Source organism: Oncorhynchus tshawytscha, linkage group LG28 (assembly GCF_018296145.1).
Source record: "Oncorhynchus tshawytscha isolate Ot180627B linkage group LG28, Otsh_v2.0, whole genome shotgun sequence".
NCBI classification, from domain to species: Eukaryota; Metazoa; Chordata; class Actinopteri; order Salmoniformes; family Salmonidae; genus Oncorhynchus; species Oncorhynchus tshawytscha.
Window position 1 is genome coordinate 25,562,811 of NC_056456.1, and position 24,813 is coordinate 25,587,623.

General features: G+C 43.5%; 1 protein-coding gene across 10 annotated transcripts in view; it reads right to left on the reverse strand.

Annotated features, from left to right (window-relative positions):
- Positions 1 to 24,813, reverse strand: part of LOC112227384 (disco-interacting protein 2 homolog C-like) — a 233,635-nt gene that overhangs the window by 125,412 nt on the left and 83,410 nt on the right. Inside the window, exon 2 of one of the 10 annotated variants that reach the window (XM_042308315.1) lies at positions 19,039 to 19,349. The exons of the other annotated variants lie outside the window; for them this stretch is intronic. The gene's annotated coding sequence lies outside the window, so the exon portion shown is untranslated. The remainder of the gene's footprint in view (positions 1 to 19,038; positions 19,350 to 24,813) is intronic. 10 annotated transcript variants of the gene reach the window in all.

The following is a 24,813-nucleotide window of genomic DNA, read 5'->3' on the forward strand; positions in this document are numbered from 1 at the left end:
CAGCCTCCAGTATGTATGTGACAATAGTCTATGTGCCAGGGGGCTAGGGTCTGTCTGTCTTATCTGGTGAAATTCTCCTGTCTAATCTGGTGTCCTGTGTGAAGTTAAATTCTCTCTCTCTCTCTCTCTCTCTCTCTCTCTCTCTCTCTCTCTCTCTCTCTCTCTCTCTACTTGCTGTTTGGGGTTTTAGGCTGGGTTTCTGTATTCACATTTTGTGACATCTTCTGATTTAAGGGCTTTATAAATACCTTTGATTTGATTTAGAACATCAGACCAGCTTCTATACCAGAAGGGGAGGAGGACAGCTCTTGATTTAACTGCTGCCAAACTATTATGATTTATAGCAACCTGCTTTATATCAGTTAGACTCACAGAAAGACAACGGCTCTCTTTCGAAGACATTCTGCATTGACCATAAGATGGATGAATTCCTAGTGAGGTTGAGCTTGTAAGTACACTGAAACACTGTTATTTGATATAATAATACTGATTTCCTGACTTCAAGATTTTCCTGATTTCCCAGGCTTTATTTTAGCCATTTCAGATTGCATCCCAAATGGCACTCTATTCCATTTATCGTGTACTACTTTTGATCAGAGCCCATAGTAGTGCACTCTAAAGGGAATAGGCTGCCATTTGGGACGTAGCCTGAGTGTTAGTGGTTATTGTTTTCAGGACATCGTTGGGATACAATGGGCTTTGGTAGTGGTGGTGGGAGAGGGGGACCAACATACAGAGAGAAATTCATTCCATTATTAAAGTCCATGCATTACGAACATACTCATTCTGTCAGATCTCAGTCTGAGTGTGATCAGAGAAAAGACACATTTCAAATTGGTGCACACTTCACTTACTACATTTATAATTCAGAGGTCAGGAAAGTCCCATGGGGAAAATAGTATGATGTCAGCAGACAATAACGTAACTGGAGAATGAATATACACTGAACAAAAATATAAATGTAAAGTGTTGTTACCATGTTTCATGAGCTGAAATACACAAAAAGCACAAAAAGCTTATTTCTCTAAAATGTTTTTACATCCCTGTTTCGTGAGCAATTATTATTTTCCAAGAAAATCCATCCACATGACAGATGTGGCATATCAAGAAGCTGATTAAACGGCATGACCATTACACAAGTGCACGTTGTGCTGAGGACAACAAAAGGTCAGTCTAAAATGTGCAGTTATGTCCCACAACACAATGCCACAGATGTCTCAAGTTGAGGGAGCATGAGATTGGCATGCTGACTGTCCATTTAATGTTAATTTCTCTATCATAACCTGCCTCGAACATCGTTTTAAAGGATTTGGCAGTACATCCAACCAGCCTCACAACCGCAGACCATGTGTAACCACGCCAGCCCAGGACCTCCACATCTGGCTTCTTCACCTGTGGGATCGTCTGAGACCAGCCACCCGGACAGCTGATGAAACTGCGGGTTTGCACAACCAAATAATTTCTGCGCAAACTTTCTGAAACCGTCTCAGGGAAGCTCATCTGGTGCTCGTCATCCTCAACAGGGTCTTGAACTGACTGCAATTCGGCGTTGTAACCAACTTCAGTGGGAAAATGCTCACCTTCGATGGCCACTAGCACAGTGAAGGAGTGTGATCTTCACGGTTTCAACTGTACCGGGCAGATGGCAGACAATTCATATTGCAGTGTGTAGGTGACCGGTTTACTGATGTCAACGTTGTGAACAGAGTGCTCCATGGTGGAGGTGGGGTTATGGTATGGGCAGGCATAAGCTACAAACAACGAACACAATTGCATTTTAGCGATGGCAATTTAAATGCACAGAGATACCATGACAATATCCATCACCTCATGTATCAGCGTGATAATGCACGGCCCCAAGTCGTAAGGATCTGTACACAATACCTGGAAGCTGAAAATGTCCCAGTTCTTCCATGGCCTGCATACTCACAAGACATGTCACCCATTGAGCATGTTTGGCATGCTCTGGGTCTACATGTACGACAGCGTGTTCTAGAGGTCGACCGATTAATCGGAATGGCCGACTAATTAGGGCCGATTTCAAGTTTTCAAAACAATCGGTAATCAGCATTTTTGGACACAGATCATGGCCGATTACATGGCCGACTACCTGTTATGCGAGCGCAGCAAGGAGCCAAGGTAAGGTGCTAGCTAGCATTAAACATATCTTATAAAAAAAACAATCAATCTTAACATAATCACTAGTTAATTAACTACACATGGTCGATGATATTACTAGTTTATCTAGCTTGTCCTACGTTGCATATAATCGATGCCGTGCCTGTTAATTTATCATTGAATCATTCCCTACGCGAAAAAAAGATGTCGTTGCACCAACGTGTACCTAACCAACTAAACAATTCCTTTCTTAAAATCAATACACAAGTATATATTTTTATACCTGCATATTTAGTTAATATTGCCTGCTAACATGAATTTCTTTTAACTAGGGCAATTGTGTCCCTTCTCTTGCATTCTGTGCAACAGAGTCAGGGTATATGCAGCAGTTTGGGCCGCCTGGCTCGTTGTGAACTGTGTGAAGACTATTTCTTCCTAACAAAAGACAGCCAACTTCGCCAAACGAGGGATGATTTAACAAAAGCGCATTCGCGAAAAAAGCAATATCGTTGCACGAATGTACCTGACCATAAACATCAATGCCTTTCTTAAAATCAATACACAGAAGTACATTTTTTTAAACCTGCATATTTAGTTCAAAGAAAAAATGGTTAACAGGCAATATTAAACTAGGGAACTTGTGTCACTTCTTTTGCGTTCATTGCATGCAGAGTCAGTGTTAATGCAATAGTTTGGGCCGCCTAATTTGCCAGAATTTTACGTAGTTATGACATAACATTGAAGGTTGTGCAATGTAACAGGAATATTTAGACTTATGGATGCCACCCGTTAGATAAAATACGTAACGGTTCCGTATTTCACTGAAAAAATAAACGGGTTTGTTTTCAAAATGATAGTTTCAGGATTTGACCATATTAATGACCTAAGGCTCGTATTTCTGTGTGTTATTATGTTATAATTAAGTCTATGATTTGATATTTGATAGAGCAGTCTGACTGAGTGGTGGTAGCAGCAGCAGGCTCGTAAGCATTCATTCAAACAGCACTTTTGCTTCAAGCATTGAGCTGTTTATGACTTCAAGCTTATCAACTCCCGAGATTAGGCTGGTGTAACCAATGTGAAATGGCTAGCTAGTTAGTGGGATGAGCGCTAATAGCGTTTCAATCGGTGACGTCACACGCTTTGAGACCTTGAAGTAGTTGTTCCCCTTGCTCTGCAAGGGCCGTGGCTTTTGTAGAGCGATGGGTAACGATGCTTCGAGAGTGGCTGTTGTCGATGTGTTCCTGGTTCGAGCCCAGGTAGGGGGCGAGGAGAGGGACGGAAGCTATACTGTTACACTGGCAATACTAAAGTACCTATAAGAACATCCAATAGTCAAAGGTATATTAAATAAAAGTGGGATTGAGAGAAATAGTCCTATAATAACTACAACCTAAAACCTCTTACCTGGGAATATTGAAGACTCATGTTAAAAGGAACCACCAGCTTTCAGATGTTCCCATGTTCTGAGCAGGGAACTTAAATATTAGCTTTCTTACATGGCACATATTGCACTTTTACTTTCTTCTCCAACACTTTGTTTTTGCATTATTTAAACCAAATTGAATATGTTTCATTATTTATTTGAGGCTAAATTGATTTTTATTTATGTATTATATTAAGTTAAAATAAATGTGTTCATTCAGTATTGTTGTAATTGTCATTATTACAAATAAATAAATAATATATATTTTTATTTTATTTTTTATTCTTTTTATTTATTTTTTAATCGTCCGATTAATTGGTACTGTTTTTTTTGGTCCTCCAATAATCGGTATCGGCGTTGAAAAATCATACTCGGTCGACTTCTAGCGTGTTCCAGTTCCCGCCAATATCCAGCAACTTCGCAAAACCATTGAAGAAGAGTGGGGCAACATTCCACAAGCAACAGCCTAATCAACTCTATCGGAAGGACATGTCGCGCAGCTCGAGGCAAATAGTGGTCACACCAGATACTGACCTGTTATCTGATCTATTCCCCTAATAAGGTATCTGTGACCAAAAGATGCATATCTGTATTCCCAGTCATGTGAAATCCATAGATCAGGGCCTAATGAATTTATTTAAATTGACTGATTTCCTTGTGTGAAATTATAGAGGAAGATTTACTTTGCTTACACTAAACAAAAATATAAATACAATATGCAACAATTTCAACGTTTTTACTGGTGCTTTTACTGGTGCGTAAAAACTTAGAAATGGTTGCATATTGTGTTTATATTTTTGTTTAGTGTAAGTAAAGTAAATCTTCCTCTATAATTTCACATGAAATTGCTGACTTCCAGATGTCCAAAAGTTCATGTCTAAGTTGTAGGCGTAATCAATGTCACGTTTTTGATATAGACCGGACAACATTTGCATGCTTCCCTGACAAGGCTATTTCTTTCTAGATCATTGCCAAATAATTCATATCTAACTGATGAATGTAGGATGAGAACACAACGAGTTATGGTTAATCCACAACGTTGTCACCATAGTAAAATATTAAAAGTCTGTCTGTTCCTGTTAACTTTGAGACAAAATCTTTGTGACCACTCAAATAGAGGCACCCTGTCAGTGAGTGGAGGTGGTAGTCTGGGGTTAGGCTGAAGGTTTAACCAGAATTCAGCCACAGCAAAAAATGGTTAACTCACAATGGTTTCATTGCTTGTCCCCTTAAAGGTTCTCCATCAACATGACTGATGCCTGTTAATAGACAGATGAGACATCATTACAACTTGGGCCACATTCATTAGGGTACACCGTACAAAAACAGAGTTGTTCTTATTGAGGTAGTCCCTGCCCGTATCAGTCCACTTTCTTACATTTGGTGCCTAATGATTATGACCCCCGTATATTAGGTACTGTGTGTCTAAAGCCAAGGCTGAAAAGCAGAATGGTGATTTGATTTCCTTTATAGTTGACGAAGCAGAGAGTTGAGTAATGCTGAGGTTGAAAGACCGGTCAGAGTATCTCATAGGCAACATCCCAAATATAGCACCCTATTCCCTACATAGTGCACTACTTTGGACCAGAAGCCTAGTCAAGAGTTGTGCACTATATAGGAAATAGGGTGTCATTATGGCCCTGGTCAAAAATATGGGCCCTGGTCAAAAGTAGTGCACTATATAGGGAATAGGGTGCAATTTGGGATGCAGTTATGGTTTGCTGTGCAGACAGGGAAGGTAAGGTGAATTAAGTGAATGAACCCGGCTCGACTCAATCAGCTGTGTGACTGACTGTGTTGAACTGCAGTAGAGGTCAAGGGAGGAGAAACTCAAGACACAGCTGCACTGTAAGAACCTTGGTTAGGGGGGGCCATACATTCTGACTGACACAACTCTGTGTGCGTGCGTGCATGTTATGAGAAAGAGCATGCACACGAGAGAGAAAGAAACAGAGAAGGGGCAATGTCGGTGCATCCAGAGCCCCAGTAAAAGATCAGCCGTCTTGCCAAGGCAAAGATCTGGTGCCTTGCCAGGGCCACATACCAACTGACGACGCACGCACACACGCACGTGTGCAGACACACTCAACCCAGAGGTCAAAGTCACTGCTACAAGTCACAAGAGAGATGCCTCACGTCACCAACTGCCAACAGCAGTGAATGAATTACAGCAGCACTATCCAAAACTAGCATAGCTGTGGTAGCACCTTCCAAAAGGAGCAGAAGGTAACACACTAATAATGGCCGTTGGGGTCCTGCTGTGGCTTTGTATTCACATTCAACACAAACACACGCTGCTCCTATCGGAGGGCAGGGATCTGTGTCCCAAATGGCACCATATTCCCTATATAGTGCACTACTCTATGGGTCCTGGACAAAATTAGTGCACTAAAAGGGAATAGGGTGCGATTGGGAATGTAGACATTGTCAGAGAGGGGAGGTTACAGATGAGAGGACATTGGTATATAGCCAATAACATCATCCCCAGGCTCATGTGCTACCATATACACCGTATACACAAACAGAGAACTGGCTGGGTGGATGACATTAAACAGGAAATGACCGCCAACAGTGCAACATGTTACTGCTCCATGGCATTTTGTGTCAATGGACTGTGAGAGGTACTTAGGTAGAATCAAAATACCAACTAATCACCATTCAGTATTTGAGAGGAGTGGTGGTGGGCTATATTGGAAGAAGTACTTTTCAGACTGACGCTAAAAACGAAAATTACTTTAGTGAAAAAGAAAATGTGTGGTAATACCCTGTAAGGGCTCTAACACACCGATAGTGTTTACCTGCCGAGAGAACTTGTGAACTGAGTGCAAACCGATTTGACATGTAGCTATCATGTGAAATTGTCGGCAGTCAGACATCAACAGCGCGCTTGGTAGACAAACGGAAATTGTCTATGATTAGAGGTCGACCGATTAATGGTCGATTACTTAGGGCCCATTTCAAGTTTTCATAACAATCGGAAATCTGTATTTTTGGACACCGATTTGGCCGATTTAAAACATTTTTTTTACACCTTTATTTAATCTTTATCTATCTAGGCAAGTCAGTTAAGAACACATTCTTATTTTCAATGACGGCTTAGGAACGGTGGGTTAACTGCCTCGCTCAGGGATAGAACGACAGATTTTCACCTTGTCAGCTCGGGGGATCCAATCTTGCAACGTTACAGTTAAATAGTCCAATGCTCAACCCACCTGCCTCTCGTTGCACTCCACAAGGAGACTGCCTGTTACGCGAATGCAGTAAGCCAAGGTAAGTTGCTAGCTAGCATTAAACGTATCTTATAAAAAACAATCAATCAATCATAATCACTAGTTAACTACACATGGTTGATGATATTACTAGTTTATCTAGTGTGTCCTGCGTTGCATATAATCTGACTGAGCATACAAGTATCTGACTGAGCGGTGGTAGGCAGCAGCAGGCTCTTAAGCATTCATTCAAACAGTACTTTCTTCTCCAACACTTTGTTTTTGCATTATTTAAACCAAATTGAACATGTTTCATTATTTATTTGAGGCTAAATTGATTTTATTTATGTATTATATTAAGGTAAAATAAGTGTTCATTCAGTATTGTTGTAATTGTCATTATTACAAATAAATAAAATAAAAAAATAAATAAATCGGAATCGGCGTTGAAAAATCATAATCGGTCGATCTCTATCTATGATGTGTGTGACCCTTTAGACCATTGGGCTTAACCATGGGGGTCAAACAGGCTCCAAGCTCAAACCCAGCTTCAACAGACAATGGTGATACTTAAAGAGACAGGCATTGCAACACAGCAAACTGAAACGTTCACTCAAAATGACCATAGTACTAAAACGACATTGGACAACAGGACAAAACTACAGTAACCAAGACCAGAGCCACTAAAAAGGAATAGGGTGCACTTACAGTGCAGCCTGCGTCAAGTCTCAGGAGAGCCTCTCCAACTGTGGGCTGGACTCAATAGGGCTGGACTATGGTTCATATTCAGTTGTTTCAGTATAGAAGAGCATGGAAGAGCACCTGGTGCATCTAGTGACTGTAGTACTCCATCTGCTAGACAACTAGGCCTGTCCTACATGATGCATGATACCTTCCCACCGAGAACACCAAATAAAAACCTCTTAAGAGGCTAAATATATGGAAACAATTGAATGGTGGACATATAATCGAATAGGCCAAGATGAGTATATCTGCCAGCTCATTGATTTCATTTCATGGCTGAAGGAGGGTTAGAGCTCAGCAGATGTAAGCAGAGTTACCATCTCTCTCCTTCTCTGTGTGTATTTGTGTCTGTGGTGTGGTGTGTGGTGTATGTGTGTACACTACAGGCCTAAGGAGTAGCCCCACTGGGTAATGAAGTTGGCTAGCATGGCATGAAACCTCGTCAGGAGTGGCTAACTCCCTCAGCTTATGCTGCTCTGTAATATTTCTTTAGCGTACCGCGCTAGCTCCACACACAGAGGGAGAATCAGAGGCTGCGTGCCAAATGGCACCATTTACCCTACATGGTGCACTACTATTCACCAGAGCCCAATGGACCCTGGTTTAAAGTAGTGTACTACATAGGGAATTGGGTGCCATTTGGAACAGAATCAGAGAAAAGCCTCTGTTAGTAATCCCGTCAGTAAAGCGGCGTGTGGTATTAGTTATATAGACCCAGGGGTTCTCTCTAGGCCTCTACAACTTTATATAAAACATCTATCTGTCCACATCCAAAATGTTCCCTTCCACACAGAGAGCAGCGCAGAGAAGAGAAGAGCAAAACGTATTTTTCCTCCTTATAGGAAATAAAGCCAAAGTAATCACTGAGTCTGTGAGGACACTGGATTCTATGTGCCAGCCTTTATATGTAAAGTCTGAGTTATTTTGTTAAGATCCATCCAGTGCAGCGCCGTTGTTTCATACCGTCAAAAATAATACGCTGTTTGTTTTTCATTCAGGGCAGCGTTTCCTAAACTCGGTCTCCAGGACCCCAAGGGCTGCATGTTTAGTTTTTTGCTACACAGCTGATTCAAAGGATCAAAGCTTGATGATTAGTTGATTATTTGAATAAGCTGTGTAGTGCCAGGGCAAAAACCAAAACCTGCACCCTTTGGGGTCCGAGGACCAACTTTGGGAAACCGTGTTCTAGGGAATGTTGCATCAGGCACAGATTTGGAGGTCAGTATTAGTTTGGGATGGTAGATGCGTTTTGACAAAGTGATAGGCCTACGCATTCATACACCATTAAACATATGTGACAGGGTTCCATCTCACTTCGCTCTGTATAGTGTGTGTTTAGGCGCAGTGCTGAAAGTGCTTAGAGAAAGAGCGAACTGACAGACAGTCCCACCCATGTGGTGTGTGTTTGATGGCAGAGAACCAAGGCATTGAACTGTGGAGCAGCGCTCTGCCACAAATTGGCCAGCGCAATCAGCTGTAAACAAACAGCATCAACACAGCATGCTAACACAATGTGTTAATACATGGAACTAAGTGCATACAGTGCCTTAAGAAAGTATTCATACCCCTTGACATATTCCAAATGTTTTTGTTTTACAGCCTGAATTCAAAATGGATTAAATGTGATTTTTTTCCTCACCCATCTACACATAATACACTATAATAACAAAGTGAAAACATGTTTAGACATTTTTGCAAATGTATTTTAAATGAAATTCAGAAATATCTCATTTATATAAGTATTCACACCCCTTTGCTATGACACTCCAAATGGAGCTCAGGTGAATCCAATTTCCTTTGATCATCCTTGAGATGTCACTTCAACTTGGAGTCCAGCTGTGGCCAATTCAATTATTTGGAGATTTAGAATGAAACCCACCTGTCTATATAAGATCCCACAGTTGACATTGCATGTCAGAGGAGAAATGATACCATGAAGTCCAAAAAACTGTCTTTAAGATCTCTGAGATAGAATTGTGATGAGTCATAGATCTGGGGAAGGGTATAAAACCATTTCTATGAGTGTTGAAAGTTTCCAAAAGCACAGCAACCGGGCAAAAAGGACCTTAGTCAGGGAGGTGACCAAGAACCTTATGACAACACTACAAAGTTATTTGGCTGAGATGGGAGAAACTGCCAGAAGGACAACAGTCTCTACAGCACTTCACCAATCTGGTCACGACAGCACGCCTAGGAAAGGAAAAAAGAACTTACCTAAATTCATGTGAAAAAAAATGTAAATCTTTGGCCTGATGGCAAAGTGCTATGTCTAGAGAAAACCAGGCACAGCTCATCATCCATCTAACACCATCCCTACCGTGAAACAGGGAAGCGGTAGCATCATGCTATGGGAACTGGGACTGGGAGACTGGTAAGGATAGAGAGAATGATGAATGGTGCCAAATACAGGCAAATCCTTGATGGGAACCTGCTTCAGACCATAGACTGGGGCGAAGATTTATGTTCCAACAGGACAATGACCAAGCATACAACCAAAGCAACGCTGGACTGGCTTCAGAACAAGAATGTGAAAGTCCTTGTGTGGCCCAGCCTAAGCACAGCCTTGAATCCCATTGAAAATCTGTGGAAAGACATGAAGATTGCTGTCCACCACCCCCCCCTGATCTAATTTAACAGAGTTTGTGAAAATCTGCAAGGAAGTATGGTAGAAAATCCCCAAATCCAGATGTTCAAAACTGAAACCAAAATACCTAAGACAACTCAAAGCTGTAATCGCCACCAAAGGTGCTTCTAAAAAGCATTTCATCTTCAAAACATTTGCTAAAAAAAATGTTGGACTTTGTCATTATGGGGTATTGTGTGTAGATCGGTACGAACACAATCTACTTAATCCATTTTAAATTCAGGCTGTAACACAACATGTGGAATAAATCAAGGCGTATGAATGAGTTTGTGCCCCAAATAGCACCATATTCCCTATATAGTGCACTACTTTTGACAACATCCCTTTGGACACTGGTCAAATGTAGTGCACTAACTAGGGAACAGGATGCCTTTTATGATACACTCGGAGGCTTCAGTCAACCACAGCAGGCCAGATTAGCTAGTTCCAGAGGTAATAGCTTCACACTCATCACTGCTACAGTGACCTGTGAGTAGGCCATTCCAGCCTGCATGGGGATTCATTTAAACCTTGACTGGAGATGCAGGGCAGGATGGGTTGCTCTGAAACAAGGTAGCTCACGATGCAGCTTTCCTTGTGTTTTCAGATCTGTCTTAGAGCTCTCCCAGCAGCCATTTTACACAGTTGAGGTCCAAATCAGTGTATTGTAATACTTTCCAGTCAGTTTGGTTGAGAAACGTAGAAGGAACAACACCAGTAGACCAGTGATCCCGCGTGCCCCAGGTTTCATAGCTAGCTAGGTCTTCAGAGGTACTTGCTGTGCCTATAACATAGGCACATTATGGCTACGTCCCAAATGGCACCCTATTCCCTATATGGTGCACAACCTGTTCAAAAGTATTGCACTAAACAGGGAATAGGGTGCAATTTGGGACGCAAGCTACGCCTATAGACTAACACCAAAATGATTTTCATAAAAGAGTTTGGAAGGTTTTCTGCAGTGCTTGGCAAGGCCTCGTCTCCTGCCTCCACCCAACATAGGGCTCTGTCTTAAATGGCACCCTATTCTCTACATAGTGCACTACCTTTGACCAGGGCCCACAGGGTTCTGGTCCAAAGTAGTGTACTATAGGGAATACGGAGCCATTTGGGATATAGCCTAGCTGTCAAGAGAAGAGGAAATACAACTCCGAAACAATGTGGTTTTAATTAGTTAAGATGGAGGCCCCTGGCATCAATAAAAACTCTACACTGACCGACGACAAGCGTTTCAGATTGGTGAAGACTTGTTTATTAATGTTTTATCCCTTTTCTTTTTCTCATCTCTTATCGCGTCTTGTTGCGTTTTCCTCGGGGTGCACTTTGAAGTGCCTGGCTGGAACTGTGAGATGTGATGCGAGATGATGTACCATGAAGTAATGGAGGTGTGATATGTCTGCGTCCCAAATGGTACCCTATTCCCATTTCTACTGCACTACTTTGAACATAGCCCTATGGTCTGTAGTGCACTACAGTGCCCACCACAAATATTGACACCCTTGGTAAATATGAGCAAAACGGGCTGTGATTTTTTTTCCTTTGCTGTTTATCCCTCCTGGTGTTTCATTCATAATATTCACAAAAATCAAACCTTTAACAAGTAAAATTATTGAAAAAATGTAAGTGAAATAAATAAAATATTTTTCTCTGAAACGTGTACCACAATTGTCACCCCTAGAAATTCTTGTGAGTAAAATCTAACTGAAGTATATTCCCATTCATATTTTAGGTTTTTAAATTCACCTGAGTGATTAGGAACACTTAAGTGGTAAACCATGACTTCCTGTTTCACTGGGGTATAAATAAGAGGTGACACAGGCCAAGTTCCCATAGTCATCCATTACTATGGGAAAGACCCTTAGAATACTGTAATGGTGACAAAAGGTTGTTGAGCTGCATACATCAGGAAATGGCTATAAGAAAATAGCTCAACAGTTGACAATACCCATTTAAAATCAAATCTTATTGGTCACATACAGATGGTTAGCAGATGTTAATGCGAGTGTAGCGAAATGCTTGTGCTTTTGGTTCCGACCATGCAGTAATATCTAACAAGTTATCTAACAATTTCACAACAACTACCTTATACACACAAGTGTAAAGGAATGAATGAGAATATGTACATATAAATATATGGATGAGCGATGGCTGTGCGGCATAGGCAAGATGCAGTAGATGGTATAGAATAGAGTATATACATATGAGATGAGTAATGCAGGATATGTAGACATTATTAATGTGGCTTTGTATAAAGTGACTAGTGATATATTTATTACATCCAATTTTTTATTATTAAGTGGCTAGAGATTTGAGTCAGTATGTTGGCAGCAGCCACTCAATGTTAGTGATGGCTGTTTAACAATCTGATGGCCTTGAGATAGAAGCTGTTTTTCAGTCTCTCGGTCCCTGCTTTGATGCACCTGTACTGACCTCGTCTTCTGGATGATAGCGGGGTGAACAGGCAGTGGCTCGGGTGGTTGTTGTCCTTGATGATCTTTTTGGACTTCCTGTGACATCGGGGGGTGTAGGTGTCCTGGAGGGCAGGTAGTTTGCCCCCAGTGATACATTGTGCAGACCTCACTACCCTCTGTAGAGCCTTATGGTTGTGGGCTGAGCTGTTGCCGTACCAGGCGGTGATACAGCCCGACAGGATGCTCTCGATTGTGCATCTGTAAAAGTTTGAGTGTTTTTGGTGACAAGCCTAATTCCTTCAGCCTCCTGAGGTTGAAGAGGCGCTGTTGCACCTTCTTCACCACGCTGTCTGTCTGGGTGGACCATTTCAGTATGTCCGTGATGTGTACTCTGAGGAGCTTAAGACGTTCCACCTTCTCCACTACTGTCCCGTTGATGTGGATAGGGGGCTGCTCACTCGGCTGTTTCCTGAAGTCCACGATCATCTCCTTTGTTTTGTTGACGTTGAGTGTGAGGTTATTTTCCTGACATCACACTCCGAGGGCCCTCACCTCCTCCCTGTTGGTCGTCTCGTCGTTGTTGGTAATCAAGCCAGCCACTGTAGTGTCGTCTGCAAACTTGACGATTGAGTTGGAGGCGTGCATGGCCACGCAGTCATGGATGAACAGGGAGTACGGGAGAGGGCTGAGAACACACCCTTTTGGTAGTGGGTCATGTTGGTGGCACTGTATTGTCCTCAAAGCAAGCAAAGAGCTGTTTAGTTTGTCTGGGAGCAAGACATCGGAGTCCGCAACGGGGCTGGTTTTCTTTTTGTAGTCCGTCATTGACTGTAGATCCTGCCACATATCTCTCATGTCTGAGCCGTTGAATTGCGACTGTACTTTGTCTCTATACTGACTCTTAGCTTGTTTGATTGCCTTGCGGAGGGAATAGCTACACTGTTTGTATTCGGTCATGTTCCCGGTCGCCTTGTCCTGATTAAAAGCAGTGCTTCGCGCTTTCAGTTTGCGCGAAAGTTGCCATCAATGAACGGTTTCTGGTTGGGGAAGGTTTTAATAGTCACCGTGGGTACCACATCACCGATGCACTTGCTAATAAACTCGCTCAGCGAATCAGCGTATACATCAATGTTGTTGTTCGGCGCTATCCGGAACATATCCCAGTCCACGTAATCGAAGCGATCTTGAGGTGTGGAATCCAATTGGTCGGACCAGCGTTGAACAGACCTGAGCACGGGCTTTTCCTGTTTTAGTTTCGGTCTATAGGCTGGGAGCAACAAAATGGAGTCGTGGTCAGTTTTGCCGAAAAGATTAGCCTTGTTAAAATCCCCAGCTGCAATAAATGCAGCCTCGGGATATGTGGTTTCCAGTTTACATAGAGTCCAATGAAGTTCTTTTAGGGCCGTCGAGGTGTCTGCTTGGTGTGGGGGGCAATATACACGACTGTGGTTATAATCAAAGAGAATTCTCTTGGTAGATAATGCAGTCGGCATTTGATTGTAAGGAATTCTAGGTCAGGTGAACAAAAGGAACTGAGTTCCTGTATGTTGTTATGATCACACCACGACTCAATCATAAGGCATAATACAGCCCCGCCCTTCTTCTTACCAGGGAGATGTTTGTTTCTGTCAGCGCGATGCGTGAAGAAACCAGGTGGCTGTACCAACTCTGATAACGTATCCCGAGTGAGCCATGTTTCCGTGAAGCAGAAAATTGCAATCTCTGATGTCTCTCTGGAAGGCAACCCTTGCTCGAATTTCGTCTACCTTGTTGTCAAGAGACTGGACATTGGCGAGTAGTAAACTCAGGAGCAGTGAGCGATGTGCACGTCTACGGAGCCTGACCAGAAGACCGCTCCGTCTGCCCCTTCTGCAGAGCCATTGTTTTGGGTCGCCTGCTGGTATCCTATCCATTGTCCTGGGTGGTGGACCAAACAGAGGATTTGCTTCGGGAAAGTCGTATTCCTGGTCATAATGTTGGTAAGTTTATGTTGCCCTTATATCCAATAGTTCCTCCCGGCTGTATGTAATAAGACTTAAGATTTCCTGGAGTAACAGTGTAAGAAATAATACATAAAAAAACAAAAATACTGCATATAGCTGTTATCTTGGCAGACTCAGAGCTGTTATCTTGGCAAAGGGAGGTTTGCACAACATATTGAATGAAGGGGTACCAATAATTGTGGCACACATATATTTGAGAAAAATATTTGATTTATGATAAGAATACATTAATTATTTTACTTTAATTAAATGTTAGATTTCTGGGAATATTTTGATTGAAAGACAGAGAGGATAAACAATAAAGCCATTTTTTCCCACAGCATGTTTTGCTCATAATTACCAAGCGTGCCAATATTAGTGGAGGGCACAATATATATAGGGAATAGGGTGCCATTTGTGACGTAGAAATAAAAAGGCTGATGAACAGCCTCCAGTGCCACAGAACCTTATAGCTGAAGAGGGAAACACTGAAACTCCCTGAAACTCCAGCTGCTGTTCACACTCTGCCTGTTCATAATAAGACATGACCCTGTACAGCCATGAATATATAAAAATGGAGGGACATGGAAAGAAGAAAGTTTAATCTCCAGTTTAACCACGATACAAATCCAACAGACATAACTGGGAAGTAAATAAATATATTAAAAAGCCAACAAGAGCACAGAAGCACGTTACATTTTTTCTCAAGGCTTTATAAAGACATTCATTTCTGTGTCTTGGAAGGCGAGGGAGGGAAACGTGTGAACTGGAGAGAATGTGCCTCTCTCTGCTCACCACAGCATCATCTAAAGGGGTGCCAACATTCTTCAGCAGCCATTTTACTGCTCAAGCATAGCGATCAGGCCAAGGCAATGTTGTAAATTCAGCTGTATCTGATTTCTGTCACTGTGGAATACAGAGGTATTGGAGCCAGAGTATAATAACATCAAAAGTCTAACGTGACTCCCATACCAACAGGGTGTTTAACCACAGTAGAGCACTATTCCGTTGTCCTGATCATCAATGCTGTCTAAAGTGGGACTTATCTACCCATCCCTCTGCTCAAAGGCAGAGACTGAGTGAAAACAGGATCTCTAGTTAATTCACAGAGCTGAAGAATGAGCAACTATTCCGTTCTCTTGATCATCAAATGCTGTCCAAAGTCCAACTTATGAAATAAAATAAAATATTTTGCCACGTACAGTTTACAGCAGGTATAAAAAGTGCAGTGAAATGCTTATGGGCTAGCTACAGTACAATAATCAATTTCCATAATAAAGAGTCAAATAAAAAGATAACATGTAATAGAGTTAACCAATACGGCACGAGGGGGTGTGGTATATGGCCAGTATACCACACCTAAGGGCTGTTCTTAGGCACGGCGCATCACGGGCTCAAACTGGGTGGTTTGAGCCATGAATGCGGATTGGCTGACAGCTAAGCTAAGGACCCCGGGACTAAACACCTCCCTCTGCAACTGGATCTTGGATATCTGGGCCGCCCCCAGGTGATAAGGGTAGGCAACAACACATGTGCCAAGCTGATCCTCAACACGGGGGCCCGTCAGGAGTGCGTGCTTAATCCCCTCCTGTACTCCATGTTCACCCGCAAATGCGTGGCCAAGCATGTCTCCAACACCATCATTAAGTTTTCTGACAACACAACAGTGGTAGGCCTGTTCACAGACAACAAGGAGACAGCCTTTAGGGAGGAGATCAGAGACCTGGCAGTGTGGTGCAAGGAAAAGATCCAACCTCTCCCTCAGCGTGAGCAAGACAAAGGAGCTGATCGTAGACTTCAGGAAAAGGAGGGCAGAACACACCCCCCCCAATTCACATCGAGGGGCTGCAGTGGAACGGTTCAAGAGTTTCAAGTTCCTTGGTGTCCACATCACAAACAAACTATCATGGTCCAAACACACCAAGACAGTTGTGAGGAAGGCACGACAACACCTTTTCAAGATTTGGCATGGGTCCCCAGATCCTCAAAAACTTCTACAGCTGCACCATCTAGAGCATCCTGACCGTTTGCATCACCGCCTGTTATGGCAACTGCTCGGCATCCGACCGTAAGGCGCTACAGAGGGTAGTCCGCACAGCCCAGTACATCACTGGGGCCAAGCTTCCTGCCATCCAGGACCTATATAAAAGGTGGTGTCAGAGGAAGGACCAAAAAATGGTCAAAGACTCCAGTAAACCCAAGTCATAGACTGTTTTCTCTGCTACCGCACAGCAAGCGGTACCAGATCGCCAAGTCTAGGTCCAAAAGGCTTCTTAACAGCTTCTACCCCCAAGCCATAAGACTGCTGAACAATTAATTAAATTGCCACCCAGACTATTTACATTGACCCCCCCCCCTCTTTTGTTTTTACACTGCTGCTACTCTCTCTGTTTATTATGTATGCTTAGTCACTTTATCATGTACAAATTACCTCGCCTAACCTGTACCCCCGCACATTGACTCATTACCAACACCCCCTGTACATAGCCTCTTTATTGTTATTTTACTCTTCATTTTTATTCATTTTTTAAAACTTTAGATCATTCAGTAAATATTTTCTTAAAACTCTATTTCTTGAACTGCATTGTTGGTTAAGGGCTTGTAAGTAAGCTTTTAACGGTTGTATTGGGCACATGTGACAAGTACAATTTGATTTGAAGCGTGATTCATTACTTCAGAGAATGCATTTCCACAGCTCCATAGTCCAATGGAGGAGAGCTTTACACCACTCCAGCTGACGCTTGGCATTGCACATGGTGATCTTAAGCTTGTGTGCGGCTGCTCAGCCATGGAAACCCATTTCAGGAAGCTCCCAACGAACAGTTCTTGTGCTGACATTGCTTCCAGAGGCAGTTTGGAACTCAGTAGTGAGGGTTGCAAATGAAGACAGACAATTTTTACACGCTACTCGCTCAGCACTCGGTGGTCCCCTTCTTTGAGATTGTGTGGTCTAACACTTCACGGCTGAGCTGTTGTTGCTTCTAGACGTTTCCACTTCACAATAACAGCGCTTGCAGTTGACCGGGGCAGCTCCAGCATTGCAGAAATTTGACGAACTGACTTGTTGGAAAGACAGATGGTGGCATCCTATGACGTTGCCATGTAGAAAGTCACTGAGCATCTCAGTAAGGCCTTTCTACTGTCAATGTTTGTCTATGGAGATTCCATTGACGTGTGCTCAATTTTATACACCTGTCAGCAACGGGTGTGGCTGAAATAGCCGAATCCACTAATTTGAAGAGGTGTCCACATACTTTTGTATATATATAGTGAATGACTGCTACGACTGTATTTCCAAATATAAAGTGGGTAGTGTATTGGTCTCGCTGTTGAATAAATAGTTTATTTAATAGAACAGTAGCGTTGACTGTGTGTGTGAGTTGGATGTGTGGAGTGTAGATAGCAGATAGTCTCTAAGGTGAAAACCGGTCTGTCCATCAACTCAGGGACAGAAAAGACAGACAGAAGGACTTCTAGTGATTGACAGGACTGAAGAACATTGAGCATCTTGACTGGACAGTGCTGATGGAATAAATACACATGGCCTCGCCTTCTGGAGTGGAGACCTCCTGTGGCACGTGCCGGGTCAAGCAGGGTGGAGCAGGATGCATTCTGGGGCCATGTCCCAAATGAAACCCGATTGCCTATGGGATGCAGCCTGGAGCTCTGGATTTCTGAGGTTGGATGCAGTCCACTGCTCTGGACCCCAGAGGCTTCCTTCCTGGGCTCCACTGACTGACTCGACCAGAGCTGGTGCCGAGCGAGCCGAACCTACATCAATCTCCCTCTCCAACTCCCCTGATTGAGTTACTGTGGCATCTGGGGGTGCATGTGTCCAACACTGCCCTCTGTCATTGGAGGCACAGAAAGTGTGAACGCTTAAGGATGGAATGGGTGATTGGATATGGCTGTACAGGCTTGAACGAGAGGGCCGCAATCGATTGAGGTATTTCTTGCTACTATGATAATGAAGTGTCTTAAACTAAGACCAATTATAATTTTTTTCACAAAAGATGACCAATGTGTGTACCTTATTAAAATAACTGAGACCAGTGTCTGAGACCATTTCACAGGGTCACTGACCCCTAAACATTCTCACTCAATCCAAACTGTGTACCCCACCCAGAAACTTTACACCAGACCTCCTTTACCTCCATAAAGACTAATTGCTTCTCCTCCTCCTTCCCAGCAACAGGACAGACCCCATCATCTCACTGATCATTTACATATAGATGAGTCCATTAGAAGGTTCTCTCAGAAGGGACCCGGAAAGTTCCAATCGGTTTCACTTAAAATAAATATGGACGACACAAATTTAGTCAAGGTAAGTAAAATAAGACGGAAGGGATGAGGTTGTGGGTGAGGGATGAGATGGAGGGTATATATATGTTGCAGTGCTAGCCAGGCAGGCAGACAGATAGGTTAGTTAACCTGTGAGGGCATGGGGGCAACAGGAGGGAGTAGGAGGTGAAAGGTAATCAATAGTCATAGAACCAGTGCTAATGGAAGCTGAGACTGGCTGAACCTCTAGTCTGAAGGCAGGGCTGGACCTCTAGTCTGAAGGCAGGGCTGGACCTCTAGTCTGAAGGCAGGGCTGGACCTCTAGTCTGAAGGCAGGGCTGGACCTCTAGTCTGAAGGCAGGGCTGGACCTCTAGTCTGAAGGCAGGGCTGGACCTCTAGTCTGAAGGCAGGGCTGGACCTCTAGTCTGAAGGCAGGGCTGGACCTCTAGTCTGAAGGCAGGGCTGCAGCTGCCATGTTCAGTTATGCTTCCTCCAATGCTGTGACTCAAACCCCGTCAGCTGCTCTCTCCAAAGGTGGCAGCTCTAATCTCACTCTGATGACCCACACACACACACACACACACACACACACACACCAGCATCACATTACAGTACACTCACTCCTCAGAGGGGCAAGAGGAGAATACTAATGAAGATAAACAAAAAAGAGAGAAAAGTTATCTCTAGAAATGTTTACATCCCAAATGGGACCTTATTCCCTATATAGGGTGCCATTTTAAAAGCATCCAGAGTGTGGGAGTTGAAGCCATCAGAACGGACGTTGATGCATGAGGAGTGGGTTAGGAGGCAGACTAGAGGTATTGATGTAAATGGCAAATGAATAATGATTAATGAGGAATGAACGAATGTTTTAGCCAACAGGAAGCAGCTGAAAGGTCAGTCCATTGATAATGTTTCACAGGTATGTCAGTTGGGATAAAATATCAGTTGGGATATTCAAATGCACAGTAGACGGAAAAACAAACAACCAATCTCTCTCTCTGCGTACAAGATTAGACATTATTGTGGCTGAAAGAAAGCCTCTAATTGTCTGTGATGCCTGGCAAAGCCAGAGTTCTCCTATTCGTGGTGAGGATATGCAAAATATGCACCTTGTCTGCGTACAATACTGTATGGTGTATGAGGTGTGACACTATAACATTGATAGATCAAGTATCATTCACATAACGATTTAAATAAGTTAGTCACACCTACGGAAAAAGAGACCGATCCTTTATCACAGGGCCTGTGTAATCACTTTAAGTGTGGTACAAATCATATCGCAGAAGAACTCAGCAATATATTTTCCTCACTGAAACAATCACCTCTGATGGCTGGGCACTCTAAATCAAGAGATGCCAATATCAGTTATGTCTCAGAGTCTGACAGAGGAGGCCTTGCTATTCCATCGGGTCTGAAATACAGAGAATCGATTAGGGTCCGGGTCTCAAATGGCACCCTATTCCCTATATAGTTCACTACTTTTGACCAGAGCCCTACGGGTCCTGGTCAAAAGTGGTGCACTGTGATGAATAGGGTGACATTTGGGATGCATCCCCCAGTCTGGCCTGGCAGCCCTTTACACAATGCTCTCCATTAAGGGACCCACTGGCACACAATGGACTAAGCTGTTTCAGAAGGCCAAGATAAAGTGGTCTGGTGATTTAAACAGTAGTGGGGAAATGGAGCGAGTGTCGTAAAGCTAGGGACTAGGGGACAAGGAGGCAATGAACTGGGCTCTGGACCTACTGTGTGGGTAAGACTCATAGGCTTCATTCCAAATGACACCCTATTTCCTATATATTGCACTTCTTTTGACCCTATGAGCGCTGGACAAAAGTAGTGCACAAATAGGGTGCCATTTGGGATAGAGACCTCATCTTCAATCCTGGTTAGACAACGGGAGCGCTGGACAGTCTGCTCTTTCTCTGACACATTATATGGCTTCCGCAACAAGGAACAGGAAAGGCTTTGCTGAGATCCTTACACAAGAATTGATGTGACTCGTTGCTTTGCAATATCCATGCATCTGAGTACAATAACACCTCTGCAGAAGATTTGGAGGAGGGGAAAAAGAGCAATAAAATGGAATTATAAAGACAAGCTTCCTTCCAGGCAGGAAGTGAGAGGAGATTTGATGGCAGGGGAAGACATAAACCCGTAGAGGAGAGAGAGGGAGAGAGCAAGAGAAATAGTGAGAGAAAGAGACTCTAGTCACAGAAACAGGCCCTGGCACAGATGATAACGATGACGTGAAAGCACATTTTCAGATGACTCCTCGGGCCAGCAAGCAGCCAGGCAGTGAGGCAAGCAGTTCCAGCTTGAGCAGTAAATACAGCCAGAAAGCAAACCCCCAGCGAACCCACTCACAGCCAGAACGCCTGGGTTCTCTCTCCTCTTCCTATCCCCTCTCTCCTTCCCTCCCAACGGTTTTAATATACGTTTCCCATTCTGTGGATACAAGCATCCCACGCACCCCCGGCCCAAGTGGGACAGATCCCTTTTCATTTTGTCATTTTAATTTGATGTGCGATGTCAGAAGGAGAGCGGGGGAGGCGGGTGTCACAGGAGTGTTTCAGGTTTCATTCTCCACGTGTAAAATGCCTGGGAGTGTCTCTCCCTCCACAGTAGGGGACAGAAGAACAGAACACTGTGCCCGGGACTCTTGGATGGTTTCGGTGGAGATTTTTGGTTTTGCTTTACCGATCCATCTGGCAGGGGCTCGTCCCATGGGGCTCTGCAGTGTAGATGTATTTTCACAGCTCTGCTACACTCACCCAACCAACCCCCCACTGAGGATCAATATGCACATTTGCTACCAGGGGAGGGAGTGAGACGGGAAGGGCGACACAGCAGAGAAAGAAAGAGTCAGAGAGAGAGAGAGAATGGCCTGGTATATCAGAAAATGCAAGCTCACAGTGACACACAAATGATGCAGAGCTCTGAGCATCACAGTCTTTCTAACCACAGTCAGATATCGTCCTACAGACGATTGATCTTATTGATCTTAGGAAAGGCATGTCTAGTGGGCACAGCCTGCATGCTCCCTGTTAGAGAGCTGTACTGCAGATGAATGTCAAAATACTATTCCCTGCTACCAGCTTCCTCTAGGGAGGGACAAAACAGACTGTGCCAAAGAACAGTTCTTAGCAGCGAATGGCCATCCTATCTTCTTTGAACACCGAACATTGCCTGTCATTTTCTGTTAATTTCCCAACGATTCTACATATTGATAAAATCGCCAACACCCAGCAAGTGATCTACGTGCCATGGCCGAAGACAGGTTGGTCTGACTTTGCTAAAACAACCCTGGCTCACAGGAGGGGCTCTATGTCATGTTCAGAAACAAATAGCTTTATCGATTCCACTGAACAATGGTGATGTTTTGGTGTATTATTCACAAGCCAAATGATTTCCAAACCCCTGTTTCGGAGTCTGACAGATATTGACAACCAACAACAAACACAAACAGCTAAACTCCACCGGCCAAAGAACCGCTGGCATAGTAACCATAGGGCTCTGGTCAAAAGTAGTGCACTATATATGGAATAGGGTGCCATTTGGGGCACATGCATAATGTGACTGGCTGGCAGACCCCGGGGCTATTTCTGTTGCCTTTGGGATACGGGTGGAGAGAAAACAACAAAGTCATTAGTCAGAATTAAACGGAAGAGGCTTTTATCAAAGCACATGAAGGAGATCGGAGACAAGACTAGCGTGTTAACATATCATTGTCATCACAACATGCTAATGACGAACAACATACAGCGTCAGCCTTTGTTTGTGCTCCCTCTCTAAAACAGATACTACAATACATACACCTTAGCTGGAGCTCATCGTTCAGCTCCAGATCCACTATGACAGGGTCCCAAATGGCACACTATTCTCTATATAGTACATTACTTTTTACCATGGGCTCTGATCCAAAGTAGCGCACTATATAGGGAATAGAGTGCCATTTGAGATACAGGCCGAATGAACACATTGTTAAGCACAACTTTGCATTTCCTTTCAGGCGTTAAGCTGAGCCTCACAGAGCCACTCACTGTTAACCTACTCTGGTAAGGCTTATACAGCAGTAGGGGACTAATGAGGGAGTGATGGAGATGTAGCTACATAGAGGCAAAAGAGAAAGTAGCCAATAATTATCCAACTGCAAGAGTCAATGACTGCTTCCAAAATGGAACCCTATCCCCTACATAGTGCACTACTTTAACATCTCCAATTCAAAATCAAATCTAGAATCGGCTTTCTATTTCGCAACAAAGCCTCCTTCACTCACGCCGCCAAACTTAACCTAGTAAAACTGACTATCCCACCGATCCTCGACTTCGGCGATGTCATCTACAAAATTGTTTCCAATAGTCTACTCAGCAAACTGGATGCAGTCTATCACAGTGCCATCCATTTTGTTAGCAAAGCCCCTTATACCACCCACCACTGCGACCTGTCGGCTGGCCCTCGCTACATATTCGTCACCAGACCCACTGGCTTCGGGTCATCTGTAAGTCTATGATAGGTAAGGCTCCACCTTATGTCAGCTCACTGGTCACAATAACAACACCCACCCGTAGCACGCGCTCCAGCAGGTATATCTCACTGGTCATCCCCAAAGCCAACACCTCCTTTGACCGCCTTTCCTTCCAGTTCTCTTCCAGTTCTCTGCTGCCAGTGACTGGAACGAATTGCAAAAATCGCTGAAGCTGGAGACTTATATTTCCCTCACTAACTTTAAACATCAGCTACTGAGCAGCTTACCGATCGCTGTAGCTGTACATAGTCCATCTGTAAATAGCCCATCCAATCTACCTACCTCATCCTACCTTTTCTTCTCTTTTGCACTCCAGTATCTCTACTTGCACATCATCATCTACTCATTTATCACTCCATTGTTAATCTGCTAAATTGTAATTACTTTGCTACTATGGCCTATATATTGCCTACCTTGTCATGCCATTTGCACACTCTGTATATAGACTTTCATTTTTTTCTATTGTGTTATTGAATTTATTTTTATTTATTTTATTTTACCTTAATTTAAGGCTTTAACTAGGCAAGAACAAATTCTTATTTTCAATGACGGCCTAGGAACAGTGGGTTTAACTGCCTGTTCAGGGGCAGAACGACAGATTTGTACCTTGTCAGCTCGGGGGTTTGAACTTGCAACCTTCCGGTTACTAATCCAACGCTCTAACCACTAGGCTACCCTGCCGCCCCATTGAATGTACACTTATTTATTACATTAACTCTGTGTTGTTGTTTGTGTCGCACTGCTTTGCTTTATCTTGGCCAGGTCGCAGTTGTAAATGAGAACTTGTTCTCAACTAGCCCACTTGGTTAAATAAAGGTGAAATAAAACAAAAAATAAAAACTTTTGACCAAGGTCAATAGGCCTCTGGTCAAAAGTAGTGCACTACATAGGGGATAGGGTGCCATTTGGAACACAAACTTTGACATAATCCGGAGGTGAAAAGTAGGCTAATTTGTCAAGTTACTAGGTGAGAACTTGACCCTACAAGGAACTTACAACAAAGAAAGGAAACGGGGTTAGCTGTTAGCACACTGCTATGTACACCTGTATACTGTATGTGTATACTCGGTGTTCCTGATGATTATGTAACACAGGAACACGCCTGTAACCCAAGACAGGAAATAATGTAAGAGTCCATCTGCTGGCCTGTGGGGTCTCGCCGTTAGTGCGGTAGGCCCCGGCACACATGCCAGAGTCGGCATTGGGGTTGAATCCGACCCAGTCAGACAGATGTGCACTGATGTGTACATTAGTATTTGTTGGCCTCTTTATTCATGATGATAAGGCTATGTGACCTGAGACAAGAAATCACATACGAGTCCGTCTGTTTGAACAGACAGACAGGTGCGGGGCAGGGGGTTGGAGGGTCCTACTGTGTGACAGAGGGGGAGGGACTGAGGAGGCTGTAGTCAAGACATCCTGCCAGAGACTGACACTCCGAAACACACACACCACCGACAAATACACACACAAGCAAGCATAAACAC